At 41.0% G+C, this 9,533-nt stretch overlaps 1 pseudogene; it reads right to left on the reverse strand.

Annotated features, from left to right (window-relative positions):
• Nucleotides 1-7,593: 7,593 nt before the first annotated feature.
• LOC102821515 lies at nt 7,594-9,164 on the reverse strand (annotated as a pseudogene).
• Between the last annotated feature and the right edge of the window lie 369 nt (nt 9,165-9,533).

Raw genomic sequence — 9,533 nt, forward strand, 5'->3', positions numbered from 1 at the left:
CATAGCGACCCTGTACAGGGTTTCCGAGGCTGTAAATCTTTACGGGAGCAGAAAGCCTCACCTTAGGATTGCTATAAGTACTAACTGAGTTAATGCATGTTAAAATTCTCATGTAGAGCCTGTTACATAGATTGTTTTTGCTGTTAGGTGCTGTGGAATCCCCCAATTCATAGTGGCTCCATGCAGAGCAAAACAGAGTGATTTACTAGGCCTGCGCCATCCTCACAAGTATTGCTATGCTTAAGTCTGTTGTGGCAATCCATCTTGTTTAGGGTCTTCCTCTTTTCCACTTACCCTCTGCATTACCAAGCACGATATCCTTCTCCAGAGACTAGTTCTGCTAACATGTCTAAAGTACATGTGATAATGTGTCCAAAGTACATCCTCATTCCTAAGAAGCATTCTGGCTGTACTTTTTCCAAGGCAGATTTCTTTGTTCTCCTGGAAGTCCATGTTCTCAATAAATTTATAAATTCAATAAACTCAAAGGCATCAATTCTTCTTCAGTTGTCCTTAGTCATTGTCCAGATTTCACATGCATATTGAGGTGATTGAAAACATCATGGCTTGGGTCAGGTATACCTTAGTCCTCACAGTGACATCTTTGCCTTTTTAAAACTTCAGAGGTGATTTGCAATGAATTTGCTCAGTGCAGTATGTCATTTGATTTCTTGTCTGTTGCTTCCATGGACATTACAGCTTCAAGCTTTTCTCCACTTATGATGTTACTTATTGGTCCAGTTCTGAAGATTGTTTTATGGTGAGGTATAAACCATACTAAAGACTGAAACCTTTGATCATCAGTAAGTGCTTTGACTTCTCTTCTCTATCAGCAAATAAGGTTGTATATTCTACATACTTACTGCAAGTTGCAAATGAGTCTTTCTTCAATTCTGATATGCATTTTTCTTCATGTAGTCCAGCTTCTCAGATTATTTGCTTAGCATACAGATTGAATAAGTGTGATGAAAAAATACAACCCTGACACACCTTTCCTGGTTGTAAGCCATGCAGTATCCCCTTGTTCTGGTCAAATGATTGTCTCTTGATCTATGTACACAGGTTTGTATGTGCCTAAGTACATGTTTTGGAATTTCTGTTCTACGCAATCTTGTTCTTGTTAAGTGTCATTGAGTCAATTCTGACTCATAGTGACCCTAAAGAGGGTGTTCTAGGAGCAGCTGGTGAGTTTGAACCTCTGACCTTCACAGTCCAGTGTTGATCCTACAGCGCCACACCAGGATATAATGTTATCAGTACATATTTTGTTATGATCTATACAATACACAGATACTATACACAGTTGAATACCTTTGCATAGTTAGTAAAACACTGATAAACATCTTTCTGGTATTCTCTGCTTTCAGCCAAGAGCCATCTGACATCAGCCATGCTGTCCTTTGTTTCATATCCTCTTCTTCATCCATTTTGAATTTACATAGGTTTTTGTTTGGAGCCATGGAGTCAATTTCAACTTATAGTGACCCTGTATAGGGGTTCTGCAGAGCGGCTGGTCGGTTTGAACCACAGACCTTGTGGTTACAGTCCAGTTCTTCTACAGCGCCACACCAGGACCCAGTAAATGTTACCTATTCCCAGCACATAGGACGACATCAGATACATAAATGTTTGTTGAACTATTCTTAGCGTAAGAGTCAAGAAGTACAGATTTTAAACTAATTCTGTCACTTAGGTGATATGTTAAGTGAATCATCGAGTGAAAAAGTCTCTGAAATTCAGAGACTCGCTGGTACTGAGGCAGCTTGGTATTAAGAAGCATAAGCTTTGAAACACTGGAGTTTGCATCGAGCTTTGTTATTTATAAGTATTAATTCTACCTGAGCCCCAGTTTCTTCATATATAATATGTATTTGGATTGCTGTGATGAGCAATGAGATTGCATGAATAAGTTCTTTTAGAAAGGTCAGCACGAGGCTGACTCCTATGAGAAGAGGTTAAAAATATCCCAAATTTCCAATTTTTCCAATATGTTGTACCATTCATAGTCCTTGATATCAGTCACCACTCCTCTTGTCCAAGGGTTCTGCAACACGTTCCATCACCTCACAGAACTCAACTGTTGAGGAAATAACTAATGCAGTTGTGGAGGCTAGCAAGTCCCAAATCCACAGTTAAGAGTGGTGACTTGAGTCACACCCTCTAGTAATGTAGGAGCAGCATTCTCACTCCTTAATTCCACCTTATTCCTATCATACTAGCAACTCACTTTAAAATGGGTCCATAATCACAGGCATAGAGACTAGGATTGACAACACATAACAGGATGGAGGAATATGGTTAGAAGGACCATAATAAATAACTGACTGCCCTGCAGGATAAATAGATATATTGGCTCAAGTGTCATATGCAGAAAAATGAAGCAGAATTCATGCAACATACTATACACAAAAATGAAGTTTAAATGGATTAAGGATCTACAACTATAAAATTCTTACAAGAAAGTATAGGGACAACACTGTAGGGCCTAGCTTTTAGCAATGTATTAATCTACCTAATATAATAAAAGCAAAACCAACCCACCAAAATAAGTAAATGACATCTCATCAAAATTAATGAATTTTTAAAGTTGCAACGTTTGAGGTATCTGTAACTTCCGCCTCATAGGTCTAGCCTGGGCTGAGTCTTCTAAAAGAAATTACTCTTGCAGAGAGTGAACATGGTTTCCAGAACAATAGGGAAAATTGAGCAACTGTTAACCATATGGTTGGGTACAAACCAGAGGATATCAGTATCCCTAGAGAAAGTCTAGAAGGTTTTGAGTAGAATAAATGTGCTTTCTGTAGTAGTTGAAAATTTGAACAAGGACAAGTAAAATATGTGAATTGTTGATGTGTGTTTTCTTTTAAATTGATCATGATTGGAACAGTGTACTCTGATAGTATTTAGTGAAAGTAACTGTGCCATTAACTGCTGTCAACTACAGTTGTTAACTGATTTCGAAAAATCCACACTGACATCCTTATGTGCTAGTCCGGATCATATAACCACCCCCATGCCCCACCCCCACCCAGCCCTGCTTGTTTGATAAAAATCACGTTGAGACACTTTTAAATATTACCAGATTGTTGTTGTAAAGTGCTGTCAAGTTGATTCCGACCCATCGCAACCCTGTATAGGGTTTCTGAAGAGAGACTGGTGTGCTTGAACCGCCAACCTTACGGTTCAAAGCGACTTTGCAGTCCAGCGTATTAACCCACAGCACCACACCAGGATTGGTCTTCTGGAAATTTGGTAAAAGCCGAATGCTAGAGCCTAGCAATCAGTGTCCTTCCCTCGCTGCAGCCAACATGCACTCTGGTGATTCTTCAGAAAGCTGTGTGGGGACACTGTGCTAGAAGACTGGTTAAAACTGTATACACGTAGGACTTGGCTAGTTCTTCCATTGCTAAATATACTAGACAAAAAGTAAGCTTACTAGAAAGTACAAGGAGAAAAATGTCCTTTTTTTTTTTTTTTTTTTTTAAAAATATTTTTTTGTTTTTTAAAAAACCAAAAATAAAAAAAATTTAAAAAGGGGGGGGGGGGGGGGCCAGTATCCTCAGCCCTCCCTACTTCACTTGTTCTTCAAAAGCATATACTCAATTCTTTCCTCTCTCTTATGCATTACCTTCATGATTTCTAAATTATTTTATTTGGTATTATTTCTTTTGTCTCTTTTCCATTCCGGGGCCTGTTTCTTGATGTGATAGATAAGCACTTACTTCTTCCACCCGACCCCTTCCCTGCCTTTCTATACCCACTATTCCTTAATAGATGCATTGTAAATTTCATTTAAAACAGGAAGCTTTTATGTACTTACACCTCTGCCAAATAGCCATTACTGTTGAGCCAGATGTACTATCACCCTCCTCCTCATGTTAGGTTCCTACTGTTAATGTTTCCTCAAGTGTTTCAAGCTACCTGCCATTCTCTTAACATTTTCCATGAGCCCACATTTTTATTGAGGCCTACATCTTCCTGCTGTCTTTATTGTTTCCCAGATGTCATACCAGAACTAACCTTCACTCCATTCTGGAACCTGTATCTTTCTCTTTCTTGGTTGACTTACTTACCTTCTTGAAGCACATACTCCAGTAATTTCCTAAGTAGTCTCAAAATGACTTTATTTTGCCCACACATATGTTTGATGTTTCAGCAGGTTATAGCTTTCTATATTATACATAATTTTTCCCTCAGAAGGCATATCTTGTTGGTTTTTTGATGTCTGAAATTGCTCTAGAGGCATAGTGATTTAAATATTTTAATGTGACCTTACTTTTGTTTCTTGGTTTAGTTTGTTTTTTTTTCCTTTTCCCTCTTACTGAAAGTTGTGTGGTTATTCATCTGTCCATGGTGTTCTGAGATCTTATAATGATATACCATGTGTGGGTCTTTTTTTTGAAACTTTTTATTATTGTGAATTGAGTAAAGGTTTACAACACAGATCATCAGTTTTACATCCAACAAATCCCACACTTTGTTTCATCTCAGTGATTGCAATCCTCTCCATGCAACAACAGTTTTCCCACTTCCTCCCTGTGCTTCCTATTTCCACTCCACCCTCCTGCCCAATCCCTGTGAACCTTGTCTACAGATAAATGCTGCCCTTTTGATCTTGATCCATGGTGAGCATATCTGACTAGTGTTGCTCCCCCCTATACACCTGTCCACCAGTTGGTTAAAAATTGGGCCACATTGGTGAGTTCCATTTCAAACCTGAAGGGTGGCCATGGACCATAGTCTGAGTTCCTCCAGTCTCTTTCTGACCAGTAAGCCCAGTATTTTTACAATTTTCCACGTTGCGCATTATCTCTCACTCTATCTGGGACCGTCTTATGTGTGTGATCCCTTTCAGAGCAGCTGATAGTGGTACCCAGACACCATGTAGTTCTAGTTCATGGAGACTGGTGTTCCAAGTGTGGGTTTTTCTGCACCCATTGTATTGGGGACATGGCAGGACCTTTTCTTTTTTTTTCCTTGTAACTTTCCCTTGCAGTTTTTCTTACTTAATTATATTATTTGGTGACGTGTTCCCAAGTATTCTATTAAAAAACAAAAAAGTCATACACTTCTTAGAATTTCCCCCTAAATCAACAAGTGGAAGACTTCATGGCTTAATTAAATGTTACCTCTAGTCCTGGTGTGGCTCTGTAGGATAAAGCACTGAACCGAAAGGTTGTTTGAACCACGAGATTGGTGGTTCAAACTCAGCAGCCTATCCATGGAAACTCTATACAGGGTCAATGGCATTTAATAACAACAACAATAACCAATAAATAAACATTTTTTTCTCATATATATAATTATATATAAACTTATTTTGGATTGAGTGATAGTTTCTAGGTCATATCATCAGTTTTATATTCAACAAAATCCTATACTTCGTTCATTACAATGATTGCAGTTCCCTCCGTGTCTCATCACATGACAGGGTCTTTAATGTTTTTGTTGTACCAAAAAGTCTCTTTAGATATAATTTTTCAAGCTTTTCAACAAAGTTGGGTCTAACTATACTTCTAAAATCCAAAGGCTTTATTTAGATGGCAATATTAATTTATCTTAACATTTATTTTCTCTATTTTCAGACTTGTGATCAGATTTTGAAATAAAATTAACTTTATATTGTGGTAGAGTGAATTATTTAACATTCTCTTCTAACTTTAATTCCCACCAAATGACACTTTTCCTGATGGGTCTGGGTAAGAGAAGATGGAAGAAGATACTGATAGAATGAAATGATTCAACTGTGGATGTTAACAGTTCATTGTAATTGTAAAAACTTGAGAAACTCGAACATGGGTATAAAATGAGCCATCTCAGAAGCAGCAGGGGAGATCCCCCATCATCAAAGAAGAAAAGCCAGGAGTGGAGCATGTCCTTTAGACATTGCGATCTCTACACATTGAACCTTCGTAAGCCAGAAACAGAAAGGCATGACACTGGCAAAGAAACAACCAGAACCACTGCACAGGACAGAGTGATGGACTTCCCAGCCAAGGGTGCAAGTAAAGCTTCATGACTTTGGGCAGGAGGCTTACTTGCAGAGTGGGGTGTCACAAGACACTTAATTGAGGGATATATGTTTGATGACCCATGGAGCTTAGGCAAAAGTCATCAGCTGAGGCTTATAGTGGAATGGAGTACTTTTAAGCAATAGTCAGCAACCCTAAAAGCTTTATCGCCTGAGTCTAGAGAGAGGCCTGCCTCTAGGCATAGATGAGGAGAGGCTATCCTGACTGGAAGAATTGTACCCTGAAATGTCTGCCCTGCTGACTTCCCTAATAAGCCCCATCACTATCAGTATGGTGTCTTCTGAGTTCTTTGTGGCCATTGCAATGAATGGTTGAACCCAATTGAGTAGAAGTGCTGGGGAAGGAATGCACTCACTACTTGAATTGCACATTTTTTGCAGTTATTAAAACTGGGTTTTTAGTTGTTTTTTTATATCACATTTGGAATGTATTTAAAGAAAATACTGAACAGTATTACATTTTGAGAGAGAAAACCAACCTGGAACCTTCCAAAATTGGCAAACCTAAGTTTCTTTTCTTTCTTTTTTAAACTTTTTATTGTTAATTGAGTGATCATCAGTTTTACATTCAACAAATTGTACACTTTTTTTCATCTCAATGATTGCAATCCCCTCAATGTAACATCACTTCTTCCACTTCTTCCTGAGATTCTTGTTTCCATTCCCTCTTGTTTCCCAACCCTTCTGAATTTTCTAATTAGCTAAACTCTGCCCTTTTGATTTTGAATAGTTGACCACTCTAGAGTATGCATACCGCAATAGTGTTGTTGTCCCGCTAAATACCTGTCTAATGCTTGACTGAAAATTGTGCCACGAGGATGAGTTCAGTTTCAGATTTGAAGGGTGACCGAGGCCATGGTTTCTGGATTCCTTTAGTCTTTTTCTAACCAGTGAGCCTGGTCTTTTTTTATTTTGAGTTTTGTTCCACATATTTACCCACTGAGCTCTGGTAGCATAGTGGTTATGAGTGGGGCTGCGAACCGCAAGGTCAGCAGTTTGAAACTACCAGCGGTTCCATGGGAGAAAGATAAAGCGTTCTGCTCCCGTAAAGATGTATAGCTGTGGAAACCCTGTACAGTGTCACTATGAGTCGGAACCAACTCCATGGCACATAACAACAACAGTGTGATCCTTAGACCTTCTAATGCAATCCCTTTCAGAACAGTTAGTAGTGGTTGCTGGGCACCATCTAGTTCACATGTTCTGTTAGTCATTGGACTAGTTGTTTCCAAGCATCTTCAGTTTTCTTCTTTGTGGCATGTTCATTTTTTTCTCTGGGATGTGAAACGTTGTGGACATGGGTCTGAAAAGTCAGCTACAGTGAAGCACTCCAATCAATGGCAAAACAGAGGGCTGATGGACATAGAGAGAGAGGGGTGTGGCGATTCCAGACCAGCTTCCCACAAGTGACTTGTGGTCTAAGCCCACAACCCTAGGGTGCTCTGTGCAGGCTGGGGCAGGACCATGCAGTGCAGACTATGGCAATAAGGACAAGAAAGACCAGTCACAACAGAGGCTATTGCTGAGCATGAGTTTATTGACTTCAGGCATCACGCTTACTGTTACCTGATGAAATTGATCAGCCCATTGGTGGAAGAATTACAAGAGGCCACCAGGTGTTGCCATTCCACTCAGGTTGTTTTCTTTGCCAACTGCTTCCCCAGCTGAACTTTCCACTAGTGAAAGCTGTTGATGTCCCAGATGATGCCCTGAATGAAGATGTTCTTGTTCTCATACATGATGATCCAAGAAAGGATGGCTTGAGATTGGTGAACACAATGTTGTTTGGCAACAGCTTTTCTAAATCCTCCTGACTCTTTTCCGTGGCCTGGAGGTCTTTCTGGGCCTCTTCCATTGTTTTATACGTCATCAGGGCCTCAGTCAGGGCTAAGAAGTTGGCCAGAAGAATTTTGTGATGCTATTACTTCCATACAGGGTACTTAGTCTGAACTGGGATGAGGAAAATCATAGGGTGTTATCCTAGTAGAAAGCAAGCTGGCTGTTGGTCTCTGGCTTCCCCCACCAGGTGGGGCCTGTCTAGTATTCCACATGCGTGCAGGACTGGGAGTCCCCTTGGACTCCATGTCACCTTGTTGGAAGTAGGCAGCAAAGTGGTGGCGGCACTGTCATAGGGCAGCATGACCTGTGTTTCACACCCACCGCACTTGATGGACCACATACCCAGAAAACCCAGCAAGACTGGGGTATTTTTCTCCAGGGATGTGGTACGGAAGTGCTGGTCCATCCAGTGAGCTCCTGAAAGCAGCTGTGTAAAGTTGTCAAAACCCATGTGTAGGGCAATGGAGAGTCCAATGGCTGACCACAAGGAGTACCCTTCTCCTACTCAATCCCAGAACTCAAACATGTTATGAGGGTCAATTCCAAACTCCTTCACTTTGGTCCTGTTGGTAGACAGGGCAACAAAGTGCTTCACAACCACAGAAGGATCCTTTGCTGACATGAGGAGCCACTCTTCTGTCTCTGTGTTTGTGATGGTCTCCTGGGTGTTAAAGGTCTTGGAGGCAGGAAGGCAAGTAGTTTGGTAATGTGGGTCCCATCGATGTTGGAGACAAACCAGATATGGGGGCCATCTGAAGGATATGACTTAGGGGCTTCACTCATCATGAGGGGCCCTAGGTAAGAGCCACCAATGCCTATGCTGACAACATCCCTAGTGGGCTTATCTGTGTAGCCCTTCCAGTCACTGACTCAGACATGCTGGCAGAAAAACTTTATCTTGTCCAGTATCCTTGCTGTCTACCAGGATTGGTATGTTTGACCAGTTCCGCAGGGCCACGTACAATACTGCTTGGTCCTCGGTGAAGTTGATCTTCTCGCGATTGAACACGCAATCATGGTCAGCCTCCAAACCCCTGGACTTGGCTAGGTCCAACAGCATCTGCATTGCTTCCATCACAGAGTTCTTGGAGTATTCCAGCAGATGATGCCCAGGGTTGGTGTTAAGGGTCAAGCTGAAACAGTTGAAACATTCCTTGTCAGAGTCAAAAATGTGGCACATGTTGAGGTTGGAGCTGTGCTCATGGTGCCCTTGCTGCAGCTTCTGGAACTGCAGGTTCCGGGTGAGAGCAGCCACAGCAGGACCAGTTGGGTACACTGTGTCCTCATTTTTCATCACTCTTCTTTCTTCCACAAAGGGAGAGACCAATAGTTGAACTTTAGATGGTGGCTCATGAGATTTTAAGATCACAGTCACTATTCACCAAACTAAGTTATAGAACCTTATGTTTGTGGACTATGTTATACCAGTTGACCACAGTGTCCTCTGAGACTGTAGTGCTGAGTGCCTACCCTACCTTAAGTTGTTGGATAATGCCTAAGAAATTTTCATAATTTTGCTCCCTGTACAATATTGAAAGTGCCATGGGCTGCCAAAAGAACCAATAGATCCATTTTGGAAGAAGTGTAGCCAGAGTGCTCCTTGGAGGCCAGGATGGCCAAACTTTGTCTCTCAGACTTCGGACATATTATCAGGAGGGACCAG

This window comes from Chrysochloris asiatica, unplaced genomic scaffold (genome assembly GCF_000296735.1).
Source record: "Chrysochloris asiatica unplaced genomic scaffold, ChrAsi1.0 scaffold00287, whole genome shotgun sequence".
In the NCBI taxonomy this organism is placed as follows: Eukaryota; Metazoa; Chordata; class Mammalia; order Afrosoricida; family Chrysochloridae; genus Chrysochloris; species Chrysochloris asiatica.